This window comes from Mycteria americana, chromosome 14 (genome assembly GCF_035582795.1).
Source record: "Mycteria americana isolate JAX WOST 10 ecotype Jacksonville Zoo and Gardens chromosome 14, USCA_MyAme_1.0, whole genome shotgun sequence".
Lineage (NCBI taxonomy): Eukaryota > Metazoa > Chordata > Aves > Ciconiiformes > Ciconiidae > Mycteria > Mycteria americana.
This window is the reverse complement of record NC_134378.1, coordinates 18,557,385-18,584,078: the sequence shown is the minus strand read 5'-3', so window position 1 is coordinate 18,584,078 and position 26,694 is coordinate 18,557,385. Positions and strand designations below refer to the sequence as shown.

The following is a 26,694-nucleotide window of genomic DNA, read 5'->3' as shown; positions in this document are numbered from 1 at the left end:
CATGTAGAAGTGTGTGCTGTGCAGCGCAGGATCAGCCAGTCTGGATAAGTGTGTGGCCCTGAGCACCATGCTATCCCAGCAGGTCTGTGGTGTCCCTAGTTCTGTGGTAGGGCTGGAGTATTGCCCTCACTGTGCAGAGGAAGGGCAGAGGCCCAGAGATGCCAAGACCCTGACTCTACAAGCAGTGGTAACAGAACATTGAACAGGCCCGTGTGTCAGCAGTCCCTTTGCCCTGTGCCCGCACTGTGACGTGCACCCAGAGATAATCACCTTGCTGTGCACCCTGAAAGCTGCCAGGGTTGTGGGTGTCCAGTGTCTCTGCTGTGCTGGGGGACAGCCCTCGGGCACCTGGATGGTGGGGTGGGGATGGAGTCCTGTGGCAGCAAGAGAGAGGCAAGGTATTCTCAGGGCCTCCCTGGGTCAATGAGGTGTGCCTGGGGTCACCATTTCCTGGCTCCTGGCATGACAGTATCTTGAGCTCCATGATCTGTGGAAACGCATGTTCCCCAGGTCCCATTGCCTTGTCAGATTTGGTGCTTGCTCAGACAGCACAGACTGAGCCATGCAGAAAGCTGAGGGTGGAGAGAGGGCCTGAGCCTTCGTCTCTGTCTAAGCCAAACCGAGGGGAGATGCTTCCACCACTAGGGCCAGGGAGTGATCCCCCGAGGAGATCTGAGATTTGGCCTGTTCCTGCCCTTGTCACTTACTCCCCACGGCACTACCAAAATGCCACCATCTCCCAAAAGCTCCCTGGCAGCCCCTTCCTGGCAATAGGGCGGCTCTGCGGCCCTGCTTAGCCAGGCATCAGTGCAGGAGGATGCGCCCAGTCAACAATGTCTGCTGGGCTCTAAATGCAGAGGCGGCAGGTACTTGCCAACCTGCTGCTGCAGTTCATGGTCTCTGTTCTCCCACATGCTCATCCAAATGTTAATTTTATGGATGCCTTTATAAATCTTGTGGCTTTCCCCTGTCCACGGGCTACATAGATTTCATCTTGTTGAGAGGTGACACTTCTGGCCTTTGGTACCAGGCTATCAATTTAATACTCTGAGAGTAATAAAAAACGTGGGACCATATTAACTCGCGATTAATCTGCTGCTCCTTCTTGTAACTCTTTCTGTGCCATCTGAAATCCTAGGATGCTGAATAAGTGCCTCATCTGCTGGCAGAGCCACAGGCTTGGGACAGCAACAGCCAGAGCCAGCCTCCCAGCTGGAACAATTATATGGTTTCCAAATTGTGAGCTGCTTTTCTCCTGCTTGCCAAGAAGATGGAGGTTCGTGCCTACCTCTCTGTTAGACCTGCAATCTGGAGAAATGCTTGTATCCCACCTCTGAGACCCTTCCATGTGTTCTGAGCAGGGGACACCTGCAAGTCTGCCAGCCACACAGCATATTGATTTGCCAAGCTGAAAGGAAAGGCATTTCTCTGCTAGCTGTGAGACAGCCTTGCTGCCGACCAGCCTGGAAGAACATGTTTAGGTCATTCCCTCAACGTAAAGGTTAAATGTTTAGCTGCAGCTATTGAAAACAAAGCAACAGCGGCAGCAACAACAACAACAACAGCAAAAGAATTGGATGCTTATGAACGTCTAGATTGAAGATCTGCATCTAAGCACCTACCAGCTATAGTGCACTGAGGTCCTCACTGGACAGTGCCCTTTGTCAAGAGTGCTGCCTTGTCAGTGCTTTTTCACCTGTGGGCAGCTATGCAACAGTTCAGTCCCACTTCACCCCAGTTGGTGTCTTTGCAAAATGGATTTTTGGAGTCAAGCTTTTGCCTGGGGATTTTGAAGAAGCGCCTGATGTTTTAAAGCATGTCCATACAATTTCTGTTCTCTGTTCTGATTAAGAGGGCCTCTTTATGTTGTAGCCTTACTTTCAGCCACTCAACCTCTGTGAGAATGCCAGTGACCTGCTCTAAGAGTTATTTGAATATAGGTCTTTTGTTGAGTAAATATGGACCTGGAAGAGTCATTTTTTTCTACCCTGCACATCTCCTCTTTCAGTAAATCAGTAGATTTCTCATACATTTCACTTGTATTGTTTTGCAAAAATGCTTTATAAGTTTATATTTTAGCACCAGAAGGCAGGTTGTCTTTTGGACAGCATGGCTCACAGCTTTCATGACTTCATAAGAACTTGCAATATGCATATTATTAAAAGAAAAAACTGAAACCTCATCATGATGCAGTATGTTTAACAGTCCCATAATGTCTGAATTCCCTCTTCCTGTCACATTTGTGGGCATGTCACAGCAGCTATCCTGCTGCCAGTCTCTGGAGTCTGGGCTCACCCTTTGCAGTCCCGTATCTAGAAGACCTGCAGAGTCCAAGGCAAACACCAGGAGACACTTCTTTAAAGACACGGACAGAGGTTCTGTTCCATGTGTATTCCTCCCTGCGCTCTGTCTCTCTGTGTGCCTTTTCTTGTCACCCTGTCTCCCCAGGGTTGGAGCTTTTCCAGGCTCTTGCTGGCATGGTCTGCCTATGATAGGGCCCTTTGTGCTTCAGCTGTGCTCCAATCACACCCTGCCAGATGAGGGGCTGCAGGGGCCTTTGCCTGCTCAGGAAGGGTTGTTCAATTTATAGTCCTGTCTGCAGCATCCAGAGAAGCAGCAGGTGCTCAGAGCCCCCTCCTCCATGCCCAAGGCCAACTCTTTGCTCCATGCAGGAGGCAATGGCTCCTGGCAGCACCTGTGTGAGAACTGGCGAGGGGCTATGCTGAACAGGTCTAGGTGCTATGGCTGCCCTGCAGTGGCAGCTGGCACCTCCTTGGGGACAGTGCCAGGTGCTGTCACCCTGGTGCAGGGTGTTGGCATTAGGTGCTGGTCCATGCAAACTGCTCTCTATAACCTGTCACCCTTTTTCTGTTGGTCTCTGGCAGCTGCTGCCCCTGTTAGATAAGCGCATGATCCACTACAATCCACAACCCCCTGGTCCCAGGGATGAGAGGAGCACAGCAGACTGATCCATGGGGGGACTTCATCAAAAAGCTCAGTGGGGAGCAGCCATGTGACTCTGCTGGCTGATAAACTGAGCTGCAGTGTGATGCCTTGGCCCCCCATGCTGCTGTGCATCAGCCCAGCCACTGGGTTGAGCCGAATGATGTGGCTCTGGGGTGCAGGCACCCAGTGAGCACCCAGGTCCCAGCTGAGCTGTCACCTGAGTAGCAGCAGCAGATGGATGTGGAAAGCCTTTAAATTCAGCACATGATCAATACTAAACTGATTTTCTGGAGTCTCTTATAAGATTACCCCAGCCTCGTGCATCCAATTGTAAAAAAGTCACTCCGCACACCAGGGAGATGTGAGAAATGCTGCAGACACCATTTTGGATGCACAGGGCCGGAGTAAGTGACTTCACAATTGTTTCTTGCAGTAAATAATTCATCCACTTTACATTCTGTTTTATTGCTACCCCCATGTCCCTGCCTCAGTTCCTTTCTACCAGTTTCCCTCTCTTGTCCTAAAATTCCCATGCTGGGTAGTTTCTGTCATCATGATTCCCTACCACACACACGTGTATGCTTGTACACACACACAGACACAAATCCGTCCTGGTCCAACTTTTACTGATTGCTGTACCAGGGAGAGCAGTGCTGGGGCAGAGACAATGCTGTTTCACTGCTCAGCGTCAGCAGAACTGAGCTGGGCTCAGTCCGGGCCCTCGCCTGGCTTTGCCACCTTGGTCTCTGCCCCAGTGCTGCTTTCACATGGTGCCAACGTGCAGAACTGTTTGGAATGCATTAACGATGCTGATAGTATTTCTATACTAATTAGTAATGCCATTTGAACAAACTCTCTCTTTATAACACAAATTATCAGCCAGCCGGGTGCAGAGTGGGGGCTGCAGCTGACACACAGAGAGCAGCAATGAAGGCGTAGAAAGCTACTCTTGCATGGGACCAGGCTGTGGCAGGCACTCCTCACCTGGTGCCCATCCGGAAACCCTGGGCTTCCCTGCACAGTTAGAGCCAGGAAGGACAAGGCAGCAGCTGGATGGGACCCAGTATGTGGGGCATGCCACATCTGGTCTAGGGTGTCTGGTGGGCTCTGCCCTTACCAGTGTGGACTCTGGTGGGCTTGCTGAACCAGGCAGCTTGTGTGTCAATGCAGGTTGCTACAGCTGCTAAAAACAGGTTGACAGGAGTCCCTGCCATGGGATGAAGCTTGCCTGGCCCTGTCAGCTGAGGCAAGGCTGTTATGTGCATCTCTGAAGCCCTTGGCAGCATGCTAGCTCCTGGGACATCCTGCTTCTGGATAGTTTTGTGGAAAAGACCGAGTACAAATTGGCATGTGTCTCTTTGAGCTGAAAACTGTTGGAGTCTGGGAGAGTGTCAGGAAGTGCATCACACCTGCTTGCCCTGTCCCTGTTCTGCTCCAGGCAGTTGCTTCTGGCCACTCTGGAGACACAACATGAGCTAGAAGGCCTCTTGGGCCAGACTTTTGCTGCTCCCTGTGGAAACCATTTTGACTGTGTCTGGAGCCCTGCAGACACCTTCCTGGGAGTGCTCTCATTTGCACATGGGTGGGTGCTGTGAGGCTCTGATCCCACCTCTGGTTCTGTCCACCTCTGATCACTGTGAAGGGCAGGAGAGTTGAGATCCTGGTGGCTGTGGTCTGACCCGAACTGCATCTTCAGGAATAGATCCTCCTTTTCAGGTGTTGCCCAGCCATCTCCACTGGCTCTTTTAACATTCCTTCCAGTGAGGCAGCAGGTGACCTTTTGGAGATAAATGATCCCAGCATCAATATGGTATTTTGCGTGCTGTCCCCTTGGCATCTATAAGTATAGACCATATCAGAGTTACTCTAATCCTCTGCTTTGAGAGGTGCCGGCAAGATCCCACCATCTGGGAGGCAGTGGCTGCTCTGCTCTGGGTGTTTTGGCTCCTCGCCAGAATCCCTGAAATGCCTCGGGGGCACCTACTGGGCTCTGGGCTGTGAGGGCTAGAGTGCCTCAGGCACAAGCTGCTTTGCCAGTTTCTGACCACTGTTGCTCCTTGCACAGGAATGTCTGTGAATGGGTTGCTCCTCCATGAGGTGTGATTCCAAGGCCCCCAGTGCCTTGGGCGTGCAGAGCATTACACTCCCAGCAGCTCCAGGTAGGCACCTGCACATCATGGGTGGTGTCCCCAGGAGTGACCTCTAAGTTGTGCAAAGGGAGTCTCCACCTGACCTTGGCCTGAGGTTGCCTGTTACGTCACATCAGCAAAGCCTGGTCCCTAACCCAGGATCCTAACTGGGGTGGGGAGGGTAAGGAGGTGCATGCGCAGCCCTGCTGGCCCCCCACCCCTCTGCTGGCTGCCAGCGAGTGAAGGGGGATGGAGGAGCACAGGGCAGGCACCCGGCATCTCTGCTCTCTGTGGCCAGTCCCTGGAGCAGAGCACTCTGGATACCTCTGCAGATGACAGCTGGTGGCACTCAGCACCTCTGGAGCTGTCCGCAAGGCTCTGAGTTTGCTTCCCATTCAAGGCGTGTGCCTTGGCTTGACCCCACATGCTTCCTGGGAGTTTAGGCATGCAGTGCCCATGGGGCTGGCTGCTGACAGTCCCCTGGTGCCACCAGACAGCAGCCTGCGGGTCTGGAGCTGCAGACAGCCGCATCAGGCTGAGCTGACAGGCCTGGTGTGAAATAAGATGAATGGGCTGAAGTTGGTGAAAATTATTCTAATTTATAATCTGCTGCTTTGTGGAGCTCCCCAATTAATTCTCTCTAGATACATAAGTAGGCCACATGTTTGCTTTGCTTCAAATGTAATAAACATTACGCTCTGTCCCGTGCTTTTGGTGCTGGTTCCTGTCAGAGCATTAGTCCCTGTAGCTAATTCCTCACACCTGTCTTCCAGGCTCCTGGGACCTAGGCTGAGCATGGGGCGGAAACGCTAGGCTCCACGAAACTTGTGGCATGAAGAGATAAATTGCTGATCAAAGGGCTAGTGCACAGTGCCTCTGAATATTTAGTCGCAGGCAAGGCAGCCCAGCCCACTCAGGAAAGGGCTTTGTTCCTGACGAGTGGTTTGCCTGGATCTGCTCTGCGGCAGCGAGCAGCTGGGGTGGGATGGGGTGCTGGGATCTGCGCACCCTCAAGCCACAAAGAACTGGCAAAGGGTGGGGTCAGTGGGGTGTAACTCCAGTGGGGAGCCTGTTCTTTGCTGCTCTGCTGGGGTCTGGATGTCAGCATAGGGCTGCTGCAGAACCAAGTCACTGGTCTTGTGGAGGAAGAAAAGTCTCTCCAACTGGTGCAGAAGTGGCACCTGCAGCCATCTTCAGGGTAAGGGTGCTGCCTGCCTCAGCATCATGCGCTCCTTGCTGCTGCTTCTGCCCTTCCCTGGTGCTGCGGGGCAGGAGGTGAGCACAGCCTCTGCCATGGAGCCAGGCCAGGAGCTGCAGCCCTGTTGCCCAGATCTCCTGGAAAAGCCAGGAAGAGGTGGGGAGGGTCCCAGCGGGTAGGGGGGAGCCTGCTGAGGACATTCATGGCCCTAAAGTGTCAAGATGCCCAAAGAAAGGCCTGTACTGACTCCACAGCCAAGGACAGTACCTCCCAAAAGTTTGGGCACTGCTGGCCCAGGAAGTGCTAGTACCTTTGTCATGTGGAAACAGAGGTGATGGGCAGTCCCTTGTTCCTTCAGAGGCCTCCTGTACATCTAAAAATAGAACCAATTTTGCAATGCCTTGCTGATCCCTCTCACCTCCTTCCTTACCTGCAGGGAATGGAGGTTGATTCCAGATTTGCTGATAACAAGGGTGCAGAGAGGTTTGCATGAGAAAAAGCCAAGTGCTGGACCTTGGGCTTTAGTTTTTGTTTTGATTGTCTTGTGACTGATTGCAATCCACTCTCTCTGCCTTGTTTTCTACCTCCTTCCCCGTACAATCATTGTGGTATCTTCACCTACCTAACAAGTCAAGCCCATCTCACAGGCACAGAGTGTGAAAATGAGTTGAAAAGCCCAGGTTTTGTCTTTGCCATCACATCTATCCTCCATCTAAATTGCAAGACTGCCAGGACTGAGGCAGCAAGTTCTGATGCAGAAGTATGCATAAACTTTTGCTGAACTAGTGACCTTCTTGTTTGTCCTGTGGCTTCCATGGTCCCCGGGCATCAGGAGACCTTTCCCAGGCCTTCCTCTCCTTTCCACACCCAGGAAACATCCTCCATCCTTGCTTATTTGCCCCAGCCTGCTCAGCACCCTGGCTCTGGTGCTGTGTTGGTTCAGCAGGTGAAGAAGCATAGAGCTGCTTTGCTTGTTGAGATGCCTTTGGTGGAGGGTGGATGAATTGGAATCAGTGTGGGCTGGGTGAAGTTGCCCACTTCGATGCAATGATGGGTTATTGATTGCTGTGCAGAAAAGTGGGGGCAGCTTACTTGGCACTATGTTTTCACCATGTCCAGAGGAAAGAGAACTTTAAAAATCAGTTTAGAGTGTAGTTTAATAGTGAATTTTAGCACTCCTGCCACTAACAGCCAGGCCTTCCTCTTCTTTCTCACCTGGCCTTACCCCTTGCATCCATGGCATCTCTGCTGGCATCTCAGTGCAAGTGAAGCACTTGCCTGGCCTTGGGCTCCCGTCCTGCCCTCGGTGGTCCAGAGCCAGCCACTCCATGTCCTTCAGTCCGCCTTAGGGCAGGGACAAGTTCCTTGAGCCCTGGTAGGGAAGAGGTGCTGGCTTCTCACTCTGTGCCACAGCACCCAGTTCTGTGCTTGCCAGAGGCATGAGGAGCCTGGCTCAGCATCTGCAAAGTGTCTGACCGCACTGAGGGTATGCACTTCCCACCTACCCTTACACCGTGGGGGTGAGCAGTCGCTCTGCACTCCCTGGGGAGGTTCTAGCAGGAGGAGCTGTGTTGGGGGCTCTCAAGGACAGAGATGCCAGCTTGGCCTCGGGGCATGTAGCCCCTCCCTTTTCCTGGAGCCCCAGACACTGGCACTTGTGTGCCCCATGCAGGCCTGCCAGGGAGAGGAGCCAAGCAGCAGCTGTTATCAGGCTCACACAGACCTTCCCATCTGGCTGCTCTTCTGAGGAGTGATCCATGCTCTCTGCAAGTGCCCGGCAGCCTTCACTGGGAGGTGCAGCCAAGGCGGGAGGTGCAGCTGCTCTGTCTGCAGAGTCTTGGTGAGTAACAGTCTCAGCCTGCCCCCTCCAAGCCAGGTTGGTGCAACCCCAGCAGTGTCTGCAGCCCCTTTTCTCATCTCGGATACGTAGATGGGAGCTGATATGGAGCCCCAGGATTTGAGTCAGCTCAGGCAGCTTGAGCTATGTTGCAAAGAGGCTGGAAACACAAAGCTCAGCCTGGGTCTGGGTCCAGAGCATTGGGGATGGAGAGCCGGTGGACTGCAACAAGAGGATGCACAAGGCTCTTGAGACTCTAAAGCCACCACTTCTCCCAACTGCTGTGAGGCACAGTCCTCTCTGAGTCCTCCCCTCTGCCCTGCGGAGGTCTGCCAGGGCACTGAATGCCTGGGATCAGGGTTCTGCTGGCAGACATGGTCAGTGTCTGCATTGCTGCTCTCTGTCTGTCCTCCCCACAGCCATTTGCAATGTGCCACTGACAGCAGGTGAAGCTGAAGAGAGCTGCCCACCTGCCTGGACAGAGCTTAGACTGAAGACCTTCCCTGTGGTGTTGTCAGCAACTCTGACTGCAGAGCCACTGAGACTGAGCCAGGACATTGTCATCTCTCCTGTGTCTCCTGAAGCTATCCCCAGAGCTTCTGGGAAGGGCTGAGCTAGTGGGTGCCCACCACCCTGTTGTCAGACCCTCCTGCTTTTGCATAGCCTGGCCTAAGGCAGAGGTGTGGGGCTTGGGCTCACTGTGCTATGGAGATTGAGCTGGGTGCAGCTGTGCCACTGGCTGCCGATGCTTCTGCATGGCACAGGGCAAAGCAGCAGTACCCTCAGGTGCCTGCTGCTTGCTCTGTACCTGGCAGATGGGGAGGGGTGCTGGCCCCTGGGGAGCTGTGCCAGGGTATGTTTCCAGGCTTGAGATGGGAGTATTTCTCCCTGATTGATGCAGTTCATTTCAGAGGTGATGGAGCACACACTGCATGAGCAGACCGAAGCTGGTGGGCACAGGAGCAGCCAGGCTGGTGCAAGACATTTTAAATGCTTTTCATTCCAGCTCTCTGCAGCCTGTGCCTTGCCAGGAGCTGCTCTCTGTTTTCAGTTAGCTTTGTAACTGCATTAGATCCCAGTAAACAAGAGCTTTCCAAGTATGTTGCAGGAGCCAAGGCAGCTCTGGGCATCTTGGTCGTGTCCCTGGGGATAGGGCTGCTGGGTGCTGCTGGCACCGTGACACAGCTGCTCCACACCTTGGCTTTGGGGATCCCAAACACCTTCTCCGGGGAGATTGAGACGGGTCTGGCTGCGGAGAGGGAGAGGGCAGTCCCTTGACTGCCGCCTTGGAGAGCAGGACTCTGCTCTCAGCCTGGGTTGGACACTCTTAGCCCAGCTCTACTCCCTCTGCATGTGTTTTCTGCTCTTTTCTCACTCCATCTACACCACAGAGAGAGGATAAAGGACCGTGAGGAGTTAGAAGAGGTAGCAGAGCTGAGCACCCAGGATCACCAAGCCCCACCAGCCTTCTTAGCCTCAGGTTCCCTCATCTTACATGGTACCCCCCTCATGCTCAGAGACCTGCCAGTGTCAGACCCTGCTTGCACCCAGCTTTCCCATGCTGGCCTGGCTCCTGTCCTGAATATATTTTTACATTTTATGACTCTCAGAGGTTTTTAAATTTAATGGGTTCTTTTTTTTCTTTCTTCCTTCTTATCACCTGAGCTGGATCCTCTCTGAGCTGCTGCCAGCTCCAGGGATTACAAGTGAATAATTTAGGTCTGATGGTGCGTTTGAAGTTTAAGAGAAGGAAGTGGCATGTGTAGCCTGCTCCTCATCTCTGCCCCAGGGCCATGGTGCAGGCTGCTGCTGTTTCTCCAAAGGTAATTTCAACGGTTCCCTAAGGAGCCACACTCTGAACATTGCATGGCCCTACTCGGGCATGGCCTTCCAGATCCTGGCAGCCTGGAGGCCAAGGCTCCCAGTGCACCACAGGGGCAATGGGCTCGTTTTCGCCCAGCTGCCCTTACAGGCTGCTGCTCTGCAAGGAGGCAGCTCCCCAGCACCAGCACTGGAGGATCACTGTGTGTGCCATGGACTGAACCACAGCACCGTGCCTGTGTGAGGGACTCAGGGCCTTGTTTGCCAGCCCAGGGCCAGGAGGGGCTAAATGCCAAACCAGTGTGTGTGCCTTGGTGGCTCTGAAGCCTAGTGAAGAAGGCAATGGGCAAACATGATCTGCTGGAGAGCTGACTTATGGGCTAGCTGCTGCTGGGCAAAAGGAGGTGCCTCTAGGGTCACCAGCCTGTTGTCTCCAGATACTGGTGGAGGAAGGAAGGACTTGCAGTGCGCTTAGCAATGGCAATGCAGAGCTTTTGGCTGGCTTGTTCATCCTTGCTGAGTGCAGAGCACACCGCTGCTTGACTCTCCCAGCGTGCATTGAACTCCACAGTGTCCGCAAGCAGATGAGACTTCCCTCCCCATGTCCCAGGGGGGGTGTGCTGTCATTGGTGGTCTCTGTGGTCTGTGCTTGCACAATGTCAAGTTCTCAGGACAGGGGGCACAAAAAGATACTGTGGGAAATTATTTTTAACCCCCTGCAATTCACTGTTCAGAAAGCTAAGTCACTTTTGCCAGGGCTGGTTCAGTAGCAGCCCCAATGGAGGCAATCTTTTCTTCATACATATGCTTCTCTTTGCAAGGTGGCTCTGACAAAATTTAAGTATGAACTTTAGTGGTTTCCAGGAGCCCTTGGAAGAACTAACAAGCATATCACAGGGTCCAGTGTTAAATTGTTCCCTGCTGGGATGCAGTAGAGAACAGAAACTGTCAGGCAGTTTGAGATCCACTTAACAGCAATTAGTGCAGATGAAAGAAGCACTAACGCAAAAGCCCCAGTCTCTGTGCCTCGGGTGGGAGGAGGAAAGGAATGTGTAAGGGAAAATGTAAACACGACAAATGTGGCTGTGTACCCCACAAAACAATGAATCATTTTAACATTTCCAATCCTTTTCCTGCAAGCAGAAACAGTCAATCAATATGTGACAGAATTAAAGACCTGCAGTAAAACCTTGGAGCTGAGGATGTGTGAGAATTGTGAACACAGACTAATCTGCGGAATTCTGCATACAGCATAAAAGGAAAGGCAAGTGTATGTACAAGAGCCAGAAGCTTCAACAGCAGAAGTCTGCTGGGCAAGAGGACTCCTCTGCCCACCCAGAGGAGCACCCATTGGAGAGGAGAAACCACCACTGGCAACGGATATGGAGCACCTACAGAAAGTAGGAGCATTTCCCAGAAAACTCCCAAGTTACAACAAATGTGGCCCTAAACCATATCCCTGTAAAAGGCTGCAAAATGTGATTCAGAATGTGTGTTCATAAAAGCTGCAGCCATAGCTATGGCTCTGGAGGACTTTCAGCCCGTAAGAGTATCTCATAGACTTTACCCTGTGAAGCGGTGAAAACAGTCAAGAGATGCCATTCTATGATTCTATGCCCCAGCTAACTTCAAGACAAAGACAGTTTCAAGGTAGGTTAGTAGGACGGTATCCCTGGAAAAAGGAAAGGCAGGCGTACAACAGCTAAACTGGTGAATACTTAGTTATGTGCACAAAGGCCGTGATGGACTATGTTTGAATCTATTCTAAAAATACCTATACTGGGCTATTTGAAAAGTAGTAGGGAAGACACAATTGCACAGTTTGGAAATACTAACATTTTTAGAAAGTTAGGATCATTCTCTGGATCCTGGTAATTGAGTGAGCAGAGGAGCTCAACATGATGCACTTACAACATGTCTTTTGGGAGGTTCAGATTCCTGCAGTTGCACTTTGGAGAAGCTGTAGAAGCTTATCATATATGCAGAGAAGCCTGCTACTGGCAACAGCAGAACAATAAATGGCACAAGGAAAGCATAACTTTAAAGAGAACTCAGTACAACAGGGGCTGTCAGGGGGATAAAGGAAGCTGGGGGATTGACTAGATATGCACATATATTGTCTGTTAAAAGCAGTGGATCTAATAGTAGTGGTGGCTGAGCAGGATTTCAGTCAGAGGGGACTGGGCACGATGAAAGATAAGCAGAGCTGGGTCTGATGCTGCACCTTCCAGATGTAGGAACTGGATAGGGCTTCCTATCCCTTCAGTGTAGGGGGGCTTTGCTGGTCCCTCCCAACCACATTATGGTGGTCTTCCCAATCCAGAGTGCATATCCTTCAGAGTGCTGGACTCAGCACTAGTGTACTCCAGAAGTGCTCAGATCACTCTGCCTTCCTGGGATGTGAGTCCAAAGACCATCCTAGTACCGGAAATAAACAACTATTTTCCAGCTTACATCCTCTCCACAGCTTTTTGCAGCCAGATTGTGGCTTTCAGTGCACCACGGTTCTACCATTGTTATGGGAAGATTATGATTGCTTTGAGCCCTGTTTCTCTCTGCTCTTGGCTGGTGTCAGGGCCACAAAAGAGTGTGTGTGTGAGAGTGAGTGTGCGTGCATGTGTATTTACTAGGGAGAGGATGACAAAAGGAGGCTGTATCATGCTCCTCCTGCCAGTTAGCCCTGTCCTAAGCTTTCCATCTAGCTGGGACCCTTGGATGCAGCCCAGACCTGATAGCCCAAACCTCTGCCTTTCCTCCATTTTCTTTGCACTGGTTGTTATATTGTATATCTAGGGCATAGCTTCAGCTATCCACTCTCTTGCAATGCCTAGGTGGTGAGCCATGCATCTAGCTGTAGGACTTGAGAGCAAACAACTTGGAATGAGTCCCTGTGCCACTGATGGACAGGCATTGTGCAAACACCTCCCACAGCAGGGCATCATTCTCCCTGGCTCACCTCTCAGTCACACTGTCTGCCTGCCCACTAGCAGAGCCAAACACTTGCTGTTGGGCTTTCTTCAGGCTATAGTCTGGGACTGGACCAGCAAGGCAAATGCTGAATGACTGCTACAAATAACTGCCCCAACCATTAATTTTTATAGGCTGAGTGGCAGCATTTCATGCTGGGCACAACCAGCAGTGGAGATGAAAGCTTGGAGCCAAATAGACATCACAGAGCCAGTACAAATGCTATTTATTAAAGAAATGCCTGGATTGCAGAGGAAGCAGAAAGGTGTGTCTCGAAAGGAACCTTTAACGCCTGTGAGTGAAAAGCAACAAGGGCTGGGAAGCAAGGGGAGCTGCCAGAGGCAACAGCTAATGGACCTGGTCCTGGGGTGAGCTGGCAGCAGGGAGCATGTGGCTGGGAGCCAAAGGGTAAGTTGCACTGCTTCATCTGTAGCCATAAAAGCAACAGCTGAGCGGAGCAGGTGCCCAAGCTGAGTTGAGAGGCAAGAAAGTGCTGCTGGGGAAGGGGATATCCCCAGGCTCACACAAGGAACTGCTGTTCTTTACTGTGGTCTCTGTGGAGAAACTAATAACATGCAGTCCTGTCAGCAGGGTATGTTGCATTTCTGCACCCTTCAGCACTGGAGGAGGGACTGCAGCCTCCACCTCGTGGTCCAGATCCAGTGCCTCAGCTGCTGAGCTCATCTGAGCAGACTCCCCATCCATCCTTTCCCAGTGTGTCAGCGCAGCCACTCCAGGCTAGGCTCCAAGCCCTCCTTTCCCCATCACTGCAAACTGACCTGCCCCATGCAAGGGCAAGTTTCCAGCTTCCAACAGCTAACCAGTCCCTTTCTTCCAGCTGTACATACTCTGGCTAGGCTTAGGATACTTATGGGGGTGAGCACCACGCAGACCACTGTTACCTTCTTCCGCAACACCTGCCTGGCCTCAGGCCTTGCATTTTCCCTTGCTAGCCCCCTGACTGCACAGCAGCCTGTCCTGTCATGCCAGCCTCTCAGCTGGGGGTACTGCACGTACATGCCTGTCCCCAGCCCTGGAGTCACTCTGAGCACCAGAATCTGCTGCATTAGGTCGATTTCAAGAGCCCCTCCAGGTCAGTTAGTAATTACCTGTACCAGATACGCACTTGGAAAGGAGCTTCTGATCTCTTCAATGCACTCGTTTTCCTCTTTCAATTTCAAATTCGCCTCACTGGAAATAGGCACTTCAGCCTCTTTTACAGACCATGGTAAATTAGGATTTTGTCCAGTTCTGTTGGTTTTGCTGATATAGATGTTTTTTTCCCTACAGAGGCGATGCCATGGCCAATCTGAGGAGTGTCCAGACCCCCTCCATTCAAACTCTTCCAGCTGAGCCTGCAGGTGATGTCATGGTACACAGAGTATTTCTGCACAGACCACTGGCCCTAGTGTGTGCTGAGGAGCCTCTCCCAGGATAGGCACCCTGGTGCCAAAGCTCTTGTTATCAATTCAGACTGCTTCCCGATGTGGTTGAGACATGGCATGCCCTCCCTTAAAGAGTCAGCTGCAGTGCAAGTTTCCCATCTGCATACTCCAGTCTCGTCCTGGAAGGAAAAGGACTGGAAAGAAGGAAAGCCAGTGTCTTTGCAGCTGTCCTTATCTTTGTGCTGAAACCTGACTGCCAACAACTTGTCACAGAGATGTTTTCTACAGTGATATACTTCATGCTGGGCTCTTCCAATGTATCACTGGTCACACTGTGGGAATGCTCCAGCTGGTTTGTTCTGCTGCTCAGCTGAGGAAGACGTGTTCTCCTGCTAGGGCCTGAGGACACGCTCCCAAGGGAAGGGAGCTGCACTGCAATCTTGCAGCTGGTGCATCTGCGGCAGTCTCTGGGGCCAGTGCAGAGCCATCCCCTAGCACTCGCCTCCATAGTCTCAGCTGGGAGCAGCCAGGGCCAGCTGTCTGCGTGCAGGCCACAGGCTCCTGGGGAAGGGGTCTGACAGTTTGCTGCTAGCCTCTTCACAGGGCCCTGGGGCCTGATGTGGTCACGCAATGCCCTATCCCCAGCCAGTGGTTCAGTGCTCAAGAGGCAGAAGCAATTTTACATAAAGTTCAATTAAATATTTGCTTTATAATTGCGCAACAAATTATTCATAAAGGCATTGGAATCTAGTCACAAGGCTGACACCATGGAGTCTGCAAATGACACAGTACTTGGGGAGAATAAAGATGGGGGGGAGCTGCCAGGCTCTGGTGGCAGGAAGTGCCTAAATGTGTGAGACAGTGGGAATGCTGCCAGGAAAAGACTCAAAGCAGCACCAAAGAGCCTCAGCAAGGCAGGGACATTTGGCTGGCAGGAGTAAGTGGGGAGGCATGTGAAAAATGGCTCCGGGCAATAGATTGGGGGTTTTGGCCCATCTGTGCCCAGCAAACTTAGGGCAGTGCTGGGCTGTGCCCCTCCCAACCATGTTATGTCAGCTCCAGCTTTGTGTGGGCACACTCTGTGGTGTATTAAGGAGTCATCCCAACTCTAGAGGACCTGTGTGAGCACAGAGTTGCTGCCTTCAGCTCTTGCCCCTATCTCCAGCAGGAGTCATGGTGCCGGGACTTTTAGGGGGTACAGAGGCCTCTCCCTAGCCATGGGGTATGACGAAAGTCATGTGGTGCAACCAGCCTGTGGGGTCCATCTTTCTAGACCTGTGCCAGAACAGCATCCAGGAAAAGGCAGGAGGCAATCTGGGCACGTAATGTGGCATCCTGCATTGCAGCCCCCAGGAGACAGGCAGTGTGAGGCAAGGACATGCTGCTTGCAAGAGCTGGCTGCTAAGCACAGCAGGAGCAAATGTGACCACCCAGGGACACTGCAGGGAGTTTGGCAGGGGGACTTGCTTCCATGCAGCCTTTGTGGCATCCTGAGCTGCAGCTCTGGGAGCAAAGCCCTCTCTGCCAGTCCTAACGCCGAGTGTTCAGCTCCTATCAGGGTGAACTTGGAGCACAGCAGACTGAATCCCGCACCCCATGAAGGGCAAGACTGGTGGGACTCAGCTATGTGAATCTGTTTGTTCTGCTGAGATGAGGCGGGGTGAGGTCAGAGAATGAAAACAGGTCTGCTGGGCAGATGCTGAGTCCAGCTGCCACTGCAGCCAGGTATCGCTTTGCCTAGCAAGCACCCATCCATCCCAGATTCTGTCCCCTGCTGTCATCCTGGTACTGGGCTGCAGACTGCCCCTGTCCTGCCAGGGAGCACCCAGCGTTAGGTAGGCTCTGACTGACGGGGGAGCTGGATCCTGGACAGAAAGCTGGACTGGAGATGGATTGCCTGCCAGCCAAATGTGGACATTAGACAGGGAGTTAGATTAATGGGAGCTGGCTCTGCCAACAGAGAGGTGAGTCACAGAGCTTGTCCTGTGCTGAATCTGTTTCTCCAATAGGGAAGAAGTAGGAGGATTTAGCAAGATTAATCTCTCATAGAGTTGTGAGAATAGCCAGGATTCATGGGCTTCTCAGCAACAATTTCCAAGTAAGCAGACAGCACTTTGACTTGCTCCATGTGACACCGCACAGATCTGTACTGGTAACTCTGGAATTCCTTGCCACTGGTCACAGGTAAGATCGACCATACTTCCATGCTCACCCATGAACCCTGCAAAGCACAGGCTGCACAAGAGCACCAAGAAAGCAGTGGCTCAAAAGTACTTCTTCCCTGGATTTTCCTGAAGTCGTTGTCTGCAGCTGCTCTACCCCAAACAATGTTAGACCCTGCACAGAACACATGAGAAAGTGGTAAGAAAGAACTCCTTTTGGCAGCTGAGAGGGATTGGTGACACATCACCTGGGAGAGCTTGCCAGGTCTCTGCCATCTTTGCGTGAAGGAGGAGCAGGGAGCAGGACTGGACAAGAGCCAGAGCATCTTTCCTGGTGTGATCAGCTCTTCACTCTGGCTAGCAGTTTGTGATTGATACAGCAGGAATGACAAACCTGGTGGGAGCTGCTAGTGAGAGGGGAGGGAGAGCAGGTTGGTCATGGCTACTTTTTGGCAGGAGGTGATGGGGAGCTCTTGGGCAGCCCTGTGTTTGCCCCTCCCAGCACTGAACTCACCAGGGAGGAGGATGAGGCCAGGAAGAGGAAACAGGTTTTATATCATGTTTACAGGAACTGTAGAGAGAGAACCTCAGTACTAGTGAACCAGGGAGATTTTCTTGGAGAAGGCAAATTTCCGTCCCATGTTGGGAGTCCTGTTTCTTTCTGATATTTCTTTAGTTGGTCATGTCATGGCTCTTCAGTCTGAGCAGTTTTACAAATATGTTGTGAAGATGAAAGCACCAGGGAAAGCTGCTCAGGATCAAGTTGGAAAAGCTTTTAACTTTCAACTCCATACAGACAAAGGCACACAGGAGGGGGGAGGGGGGGTGCAAAGACTGGAAAAAGGAAAAGGAAGGAGCAAAAAGAGATGAGGAGAATAGATGAGTGAAAGGGACAGAGCAGAGAAGACAAATCACAACAAGAAAAGGAACAAGTCACTAGTGGAAAGAAAGGGACAGATAGGGAGAGAACAAAGCAAAGGGGCCTGGAGTTCAATGAGGTGGGGAGAGTATATCAGAATAAGGGAAGAATGCTGCAGGTAGAGGAGAGCTAAGAAATACAAAAGACCTATTTGAATGCTGGGATAAAGCAATGGTGGGAATAAGGGGAAAGGAGAAGCCAGATGTGGACTAAATTCCCATGGAGATAAAGGGGATGGCAGCAAAGTCAAAGGATAACCCATCCGTTCTTCTGTCACTGAGAATACAAGACACGACATGAAAGGGATATGTCAAATTTTGTGAGAGGCTGCAGGACAGATATGTGGAGGCTGTGTTCAGTGTTCGCGCATGTGGGGAGCCCCGTTCCCAAAGGGAGTGGTCATGTCACAGGTGGTCTTTGTTCTCCTGCTTTGCATCCTCCATCATCCCTTCCCCACAGCACATGGGGCGGCTCCTGGCCTGTGCTACTGTGTGACCTGGGCATACTCTGAAGCATTGCTGATTTCAGGTCTCACGGAAGGCCTGTCATAACATGCCTTGTTACAGGGCTCTCTGGGACTTGTTTGGGAGCTGGGCTGGGGCAGACGTGGCTGGCCTTATCAGCACCCTGCAGGACAGCAGCAAGAGGGCATAGTATCATAGAATAGTTTGGGTTGGAAGGGACCTTTAAAGATCATCTAAAGGGTGGTTGGTACCCATTAAATTAGATGGTTGGACCCCATTAAAGGGTCCAAACCCCCCTGCAATGAGCAGGGACATCTTCAACTAGATCAGGCATGGAGCAGCTGTGACACGGGACAGGGTGTGATGGCAGGAGAGACAAACCTTCCCTGGCTCCAGGGTAAGGGGGTCTTAGCAAAAACAGATTGGAAAAGGGCACCACAACTACAGACAAGTGCTGGAACCATCTCCACCCGGTATCACACCAGCTTATTGGATGCTTTCTGCCAGGTGGGCTCAGCTCCATCTGCGCTGCCACTGCACTGTGAGAGGCAGCCTCTTGGCTGTCCCAGTGCAAGGATCTGGGTGTTCCCAGTGCCTGTGTCAATGTTGGCACAAGAGCCTAGCAGCTGTCCTAGGGCTAGATTGGCATTGAGCAAGGTCTCTGTTTACAGACAGTGTTAGCGGTGGAGCAGCTGTGCTCCAGGCTTTGCTCCTTTCCCTACAAGAGCATCAGGCACAAGCTGGATCTACTTTGGCAGCAGTGCTTGCAGCTGGGAGGTTTCTTGCTCTCACACTGGGATTGAAGACATTTCTAGATGCTTCCATGTCTGAAGGAGCTGGTATGGAGCACTTCCTAGGTCTTCTTCAGGTCCCCATTGGCCTGTGAGGGTGGGAGTCATGCAGTAGTATGAGGATGGGAAGCCTTGTGCCAGCCAGTGCGAAGGTGGGGAGGACAGCTGCCTGAGCCTGCTGCTGGATCTGTGCCCTGCTCGTCTCTTGGCCCTGGAAAGGAGGAGTCACTCCTCCTGGATTCTTGCTGTGGTTATAAACCCCTCTCTTTTGCTTTCCACCCACCTCTCCCTGACCTGCAGGCCACCTGCCTGTGCAGGAAGCACCATACCCAGGTGGTTTGTGGATAACCGCTGCTGGATTACTACTGTTTCTTGGCCCGTATTGGCCAAGCAGAGGATTTGTTGCCTTGTGCAAGGCACTGCACACATGGAGCAACAGGGCATTCCCTTCTCTGGTGTTCCCTTGTGCTCCTTCCAGGGCCAAACTCCAAGGCCCAATGCCAGAGATTGCTGTGGAAGCAGGAGAGCATTTTCTCCAGGTAAGATGTGAGACCCGGGACAGTGGAGACTGGAAAATGTCCCACTGGGGGCTGTTTGTCTGAGTTGTGGTTAAACCCCGCCTTGCATGATCAGATTTATCTGTCCCAAAATGGTATTGCAGCCTGACCAGCCTTGAGCGTCTTCCCTGCTTCCACCTTTGATCTGTCCTGATCATGCCCAGAGCGGTCTGTAAACTTGGCGGCCCCTGCAGCCCCAGAGTGCTGCTGAGCCTGGATGGCGCCTGCTGTGGTTCAAGCAGGGCTCTGGAGGAGGCACCTGAGACCCGAGGTGGGTGCTGAGGATGCCAGCTGCCATGGCCACCCAGGTGCACATCAGGAGGGGGTCTGCCAGCCCCAGCCGCAGCCCCTGTGGTGCCCAGAGCCTACCCGTCGTGCCCAGAGCCCCTACTGCAGCCCTTGCCAAGCTGCCGCTGGGCCATCGGGATCTGGCCGTATTCAAGGGCTGGGGAAGGGCGGACTGGGGTCTCCCTGACCTGCTGGATGCCCCGGCCCCGCGCTGCGCTCCCACGCGCAGTTCGTGCGTTCTCGGCCCCTGGCGCCGCCCGGCATCGGTGCTCGGAGGGGCCGGGCCTGAGCCGGGGGAGCCGACGTCTGCTCCCCGCGCCCCAGCACCGCGGCTCGCTCCCTGCCTCCGGGCTGGCCTTGGCCGCTCCCCGGGGTCCCCGGGCAGGCACGGTACTGGGGTCAGCGGAGGCGACGCGGGTGCCCGGGGCGGGGGCACCGCAGGGCAGCGGAGAGGGCCCGCCTGGCGGGCAGCGCTCCCCCGCCCGCTCGGGGCCCGCGGCAGCCCGCGGGGGGCAGCTGTCCGCAGGGCCGGGGCCGGCCGGGGCCCGAGGGCTGGGGTGGGGCGGGCCCCGGAGCCGGCTCCCGAGGCACGGAGCGGGCCAGTCCCCGCGGCGGGGTCCCCAGGGCCTGTCCCCGCGGCCGGTCTCTAGGGGAGGTCCCCAGGGCCGGCTGCCCGGGGCCGGTCCCGGGCGGGGACCCGGCGCTGCATTCTCAGAGTCTCCAGCAGAGGCTGGGCTGGGCTGGGCTGGGCAGGGCTGGCGGGGAAGGAGGGAAGGAAGGGAGCGAAGGAAGCGAGGGGGAGGAAGGCGGCTCTCGCCGCACATGCATCCCCAGCCACACACCCCGCCGCCCGCGCCCCGCCTCGCGCCGTGCCCGCCCGGTGCCAGCAGCCGGCTCCGCTCGCCGCCGCCGCCGGTCGGGGCGCCGCACTGCCCGCCGCGCCGAGGCTGCGATCCGCTCCGCGCCCGGGCGCCGAGGCTGCGATCCGCTCCGCGCCCGGCTGCCGGGGCTGCGATCTGCTCCGTGCCGGGCGCCGCGCCGCCCAGGTGCCGCGCAAGGATGCCGCGGGAGGCCGAGCGCCCCGCGCGGGGGGGCTGCCGCGGCCGCCGCCCCAGGTAAGAGCCGGCGCGGGCGGCGGGCTGGGCGGGCGGCGGGGCGGGCACCGCGGGGGAGCCCAACTTCTCCGTCCCTCGCCGCGCCGCAAACTTTGCTGCCGCTCGGCGGGGCCGCGGCTGGCGCTCCCCGCAGGTGAGTGCGGACTCGGCCCTGCCCCCGGGCGCCCCGGGACCGCGGGCTGCGACCGCTGGGTCGCTTCGGTGTTGGAGGGCAGGTGAAGTTGGAGGTTTGATGCCCCTTTGGGCATCGCTGCCGGGGTGCCTAGCGTGTGGTACCCAGGGCTCCAGCACCGGCTCTGTCAGCAGCAGGGTTTCAGCATACCCTTCCATTAAAGCGCTCGGGTGCTGAAAGAGCTGCAGCTCTTTTTCAAACCGGTGGTATCTTAAAACATCTTCTTCGGGCTCCTTCCTACCCCAGAGCTATCTCCCCGTTTTTCTTACTGAGACCAGAGCCCTTCATGCTAGTTACCACAGGGGCTTTGCTCGGGGATGTGTGTGAACGTGCAACCGAGATGCCTGAGGAGTCCTGCCCGAGTCCTTTCAGCAGGCAAGGTAACATCTCTCTTTACAGACGCACGTTTTTCTAACAACAAACTAAAAATAACTGTGCTAAAACTAGCACTTTCCTCATTTAAAATGTGGTTCCTAAATGGCTGTGCACAGGCCTTCTGGGAGCAAGTGCTGCAGCCACGTCTGTTCCTCCTGCATGCCCAGCTACAGCAGCTTGTCCAGGCCCAGAGATGCCAGCACTGCATGCGTCCTGCTGAGCGTCCTGGGAGCACATCCTGTGGCAGCCAGGCTCCTGTGGTCAATCATGGTGCCGGCAGGGGAAGGAGGGATGCAGTAGATGCCTCTGTTCTCTTTTTTGTTTGATTGCTGACAGTTGTAACATCCCTTACAGTCTGAGGAGATCTGTGTTGTCTTTTCTTCTAACCTCATTTTATGCATGAACAAGACCAGTTACAGGGATGATGGTGTAGATAGCAGCAAGGAGAGGCAGGCTCAGAGTTAAGACATAACTTTGTAAGATGTAAGACCACTCAGGGAAGCCTTTGGACCTGAGAGGGCTAAGAAGAGTGGCTCCACCAGAGCTCTGTTTCTCCAGAGCTTGCTTGCATGGCCAGGGGAAATAAACGGGGAGATGTGCTTCTCTGTCCCTGCTACTAGGCTGGTACTATGCTGTTAAAATACCATGCGTTGCAACCACAGCCAATACCATAGTCTTGCATGCCACCAAGGAAATCTCAGATGATGACTGTTTCTTTGGGACCTGTTTCTATCTCTTCAGAGTACCTAATGGTCAGAGAAGGGCTGAAGCCTGCAGTCTCTGTACCTGTAGATCTTGTGTCCAGCTCAGACAGAGCCTGGGCTTTGCCAGGTTTTCCCTTATGAGGTGAATGCTCTCCACCTCTTTCATGAGCACTGGATAAGGAGTATTTGCAGCAAACAATTATCAGGGTTGGAAATCATGATCCTGGTACATCAGTTTTCAAATGCTGAAAATAAATTGCTTCTCTGGCTTTGGGTATCACATAGCAGGGGGAAATGGAAACAAGAGTCGGAAATAGTTTTCCTGTACTGATACTGTGTTTGTGTTTGAGGCCAAAGGGTGGTTCTGCTGCTCATTGGTGAAATCCCTGAAAATGTTGACAATGAGTCAACTCTACCCTGAGTGCAGCACAGGGTAGAGCCCACTAAAATCTGAATAAGCTGGCCCAGATTCTCTACTGACTTTTGTATCGCATACACCTCTTTGCTCCAGTGAGGTGAGGGTCAGAGCAAGTGAGGCTTGGTCTCGGTGTGAAATGCTGGTTGCTGAATAATACAATGTTGAAATTGGTGGGCTTGTGAAAGAAAAAGCATGTGCTGTTTCATAAGTAAAAAGAGACAGCTTTGTTCCTGCCTAAAAAAAAAAAAAAAAAAAAAAATGCCCTTTGCTTTTTGGTGCATTGACACTTTATAATATGATATGGTGATTTCATACCTAGGACAGAGGAGTGCTACTGAAACAAGGTCAATTTTAAAACTCTCTTTCAAAAGAAGCTAGCAGGTCTCCAGAAAAAAAAAAAAAAAAAGAAAAGGCCGTCAGTGGGTTAAAAATAACAGTTAAAATCCTATTTTTCCTAGCTCTGTATCAAATAATATGATATTTTCATGATTTAACATGCAATAGCTTATTTGAAAAATCCATAGTTCCTTGCTTGTGTGTAAGGATTCTCAGAATAGGGTCATAATTTACTGTTTGTTGTGTATACTGTCTGATCAGCTTTTTGGGGTTTTTTTCACTTTGAAAATGATATTGATCTAGCAGGCTTTTTTCCTAGCAAATTTCACTTTCGTGCTCCTAATCACTAGCCCATAGTAGTAAAATTTGGGTGCAGATATTGTGGGGGAATGTTTGTTTGTTTGAAACCCCTTTTGCTACCCATGCACTTTATTTTGTTAGAAGGATTAGATTGTTCATAGAAACAATCTTGTTTCTATGACCAATCTTGTTTCTTGTTGTCATAGAACGATTCAAACCAGTTTTGAAACAAAACTGGACTTCAGGTGGGATTTGATCTGAAGTTAGTTATTCCTTTAAAGTATAATTACATATTTTTCAAATAATTATTTTTTTATTTTGAAAGCCCATCTTTGAAAAGTAAAGAAAAACAGATTGAAGAAGAAATAGTACGGTGATACTTGTGTTCTTTCAACATCAGGTCACTGAACAGTATTTGTACATAAGAATACAACCGTGTATGAATTTGTGTCATTATCTTTTAACTATGTGGTTATGCAACTATGTTTGGGTTTACAAGCAATGACACTTCTCTGCAGATAAGTCTACACATATCCTGAGGCATGGGCCATTTTGAGTGATCTGCTTTTTTGAAAAATTACATGTAAAGATTAGGTGGGTGTGAGTCCAAACAGGATTCCTTGCCTGAGGTGGTAGGTGGCCATGGCATACAGTGCCTTGCTGTTTGCTGGATCTCTTTTGTCTCTACCACCAGTTTATCCCATGGCATTGCGTTGCAGGGAAGGGTGGCCGATGGGGAGGGATGTAACCAGCTTTGCCTCGGACCCTGTTTGTAGCCCTGAGAGCATCCTGCCCTGCACCCTTGGCACTTGCCGGCTGTTTGCTCTCCAGCTAGCAGGGCTCCCCCCATTTTACCTTGTCCTTGGGTGATGTCTGTGTGTGGCTGTGCCCTGGGCAGCAGGTGAGGGTGCAGAGCTCTGCCCCTTCGATTTGGCTACTCTAGCATTTGCAGGGCTCATGCCTGCCATGTCCCTGCGAGCTGTGTTGCTTGTGAAGCACAGTCCCTGCTCTGCCCCAGCAGAAAAGTTGGGGCTTTGTGGCTGGGTTTGGGCTGCAAATTGCTGCCTATCAGCCTTCCCTGCTCCCATGCAGAGCTGGCATATGGGGAGCTCATTTCAGGGGTTTGGACTGGGACTCACCCATTCACCTAGCATGGGTTGGGTGCCCACTACCTGCTCAGCCCTGTGGGGCATCTGTATCTGCAGTTGCATCCAGTTTGTGGGTTGGTTTCTGCTTCAGAGAGCTGTGGAGAGGGGGCAGTGGAAGGGCTCTCTGTTCCTGCCGCTGCAGAGACCCATCCTCCCAGTTCACAATTTCTTTTTCATTTAATCATCACTTTTTATTATTTGCAAAGTCTGTAAAAAGAATACAGCACATTACATTAATTTTCAGTCTTATCCTTTGCAACAACCCTGTTTACAGAGACTAGTCCAGACTTTACTTTAGTCTGGCTCTGCGTTTCCTTCATTTTTCTTTCTTTTCATTGCCTTTTGTGCTGCGGCTGAGAGGAGACAGTTCTGTGTTATCCTGTTGGGGAAGGGTTGTTGGATGGCACTTTAGTGCTGGTTCTACAGTGCAATGTCTGGGTAGCAAAAGTGGATGCCTTCTTCAGCAACCAGTGCCTTCCCTAATCCCACAAGGCTGGCCAGGATGTCTGCAGTGGATGTAGGTTCTTTCTTTTCCTATGGAAGCTGTGGGTTTTCTTCTTGGTGATGCTGTTCCTCTGATCCTCTTGCAGTGTGGTTTGAGTTCTCCCTGCAAATGGATGTCTCCGTCTCTTTGACAGCGTTACGGCCCCTTCTCTTTTTTCCTTTGAGGGCCTGTGGGACACCGTGGGCATTGGGCATTGGCATGTGGTAGGTGGCAGGCAGGTGTGGAGCCTGCTGCAGCTGCAGAGCTCCCTTTGCTGTTAAGATTAGCTGGTGCACGTAAGGCAAACGGGAATACATGACACTACTAGGAGGCGGAAGCATGAGGAGAGATTGTTCACAGTGCATGGTTTGGTCTGGGGCTGCCTGTGTCTCAGTGGGCTGGGCATGGCTTTTATCTTCAAACTTCGGGTTTCAGAGTGCCTGCTCTGCCGCCTCCTCGCTGAGCTGACCCAGCCTCTCCGCCGGTGCCCTGCTGCCCCCGCTGCGGCGTGGGGAAGCGCTGGGGTGGTGAGCAAGTGTGCGCACTGGTGCACTGTGGTGGTGAGTGTGCGCCACTGGTACCAGCTGGGGATAGAGGCAGCGCTGGTGCTGTCAGGCATTTCTCCCCAGAGGTCCTACAAGGCCTCTTTGAACAAAAAGTGGAGGACAGACCCTGCTAAGCTTGAGGCCCCCGCATTTTTCTTCTTGAGAGCGGGGGTAGTTGCGCCCTTGCGCCTAGGAAAGGCAGCCAGCCCAAGGGACCGGTTTGGACTGGATCATTCACTGCTCCTAAACCTACAAGCAGTGCTGAAAATCAAGGTGCTTTTCAGGAAGTGTCTCCTTTCTGCTGGGTGCCCCATCTCAGGGTAGCTCACTAAACACAAGTGGAGGTTAAAATACTCATTGGAACCTCATTACATTTTTTTTCAGCAAATGGCATCACTTCTCTGGATTCCCAGTCCTGCCCTGCTTCTCTTGCCTGCCGGAAATCTGCACTTGCCTCCTCTCTGCATGCTGTGCCCCATTCTGCTGCCCTGTTTTTACTCACTTCCTTGCCCCTCACTCTGGCTCTGGCAGTGCCATCAATGAGCCTGGAAAAATAAGCCAAACAGAGCTCATTCAGCTTTGACTCTACTCAGTGCTACCCTTCCTAATTTTGGATCTCTTGTGAGAGAGCTATGCCTTAGCTGACACACTGCAGGACTGAGACTCTAGGCAAAGTGCCTGTTAACACTACTATCAAACTGTTGTGTGCAGGGTCTGCTCCACAAGCGGAGAGCAACCTTGCCTGTCTCACATGCTCTGTCACCGCTATCGCCTGTGCTGAATTTGGCCCTGACCGGCTGATGATGGAAGCTGTGGGTGCAATGGAGGTGATGCTGGGCCTGGTGCTTGTCAGCAACAGCCACGGATCCACAGCTGCCCTGTAGAATAATTTAGCCGGGTGCTTACCAAGCAGAACTGAGAGCATCCTGCCCCTGGTTTGGGAAGCAGTGTGTCAGGGCCAGCTACTGCATGGGGTGAAGTGGTCCCATGCTCTGGCTACAGCAGCTATGTGAGCCTTGCTGTTTGGGAAGTCCTTCCAGGGAATCATGAAAGCAGAACTGTTTGTCCAGCACCCTTTCGCAGATACCCCTTACCCCTCTTGGTTGCTCCTCCCTGCTACAGTACTCCAGAGAACACCAAGGGAAAGAAGACATGGGATCACTCCTCTTTACTTGCTGACATTGCCTCACTCACCATGGCTACTTCAGGTGGGTTTTTGTTAATCTCTTCCTAATTAACTGTAGCTGGTGGCATTAACAACTGCAGGTGACTTGAAGCTTGAGGCCCTCAACTCACCTGAAGCTGTTGATGGCCAGAAGCTTTCTGCAGCCAATGATGGGATGTGAAGGGAGTCGCCATAGAAACATCTTGGGCAATAAATGGAGCCTCAAAAGCTTTGAACTCCTTTTAGCAGAAGCCTATATGTGAATGTAGGTACAGGCAGGTAGTGATGTGCACATAGATGGGGAAAAGTGTGTACCCCTAGCAGAGCAAGGATGTCAGATGTTTGGAAACAGCAGCTGTGGGAGCAAGCACAGGACTTAAACACTGCTTTGGTAAGCTAGCATTTCCCTGAGGTTTTGATTGCAAAACTGAGTCAGAGAAGGAGTGTGTGATATGGTCCTGATACTGG

The 26,694-nt window shown here is 52.6% G+C and overlaps 2 protein-coding genes across 7 annotated transcripts in view; both read left to right on the top strand.

Moving 5' to 3' along the window:
- Positions 1-15,017, top strand: part of SLC35H1 (solute carrier family 35 member H1) — a 38,370-nt gene extending 23,353 nt beyond the window's left edge. Inside the window, exons 10-13 of one of the 6 annotated variants that reach the window (XR_012777885.1) lie at positions 9,776-9,933; positions 11,072-11,581; positions 13,033-13,306; positions 14,189-15,017. The gene's annotated coding sequence lies outside the window, so the exon portion shown is untranslated. Of the gene's footprint in view, positions 1-1,138; positions 2,133-9,775; positions 9,934-11,071; positions 11,582-13,032; positions 14,136-14,188 lie in introns of those variants that run through there. The other 5 variants (XR_012777883.1, XR_012777881.1, XR_012777884.1 and 2 more) reach the window with 5 other exon arrangements.
- Positions 15,018-20,229: 5,212 nt separating this feature from the next.
- Positions 20,230-26,694, top strand: part of CDH22 (cadherin 22) — an 86,925-nt gene continuing 80,460 nt past the window's right edge. The window contains exon 1 of the mRNA XM_075517336.1: positions 20,230-20,579. The gene's annotated coding sequence lies outside the window, so the exon portion shown is untranslated. The remainder of the gene's footprint in view (positions 20,580-26,694) is intronic.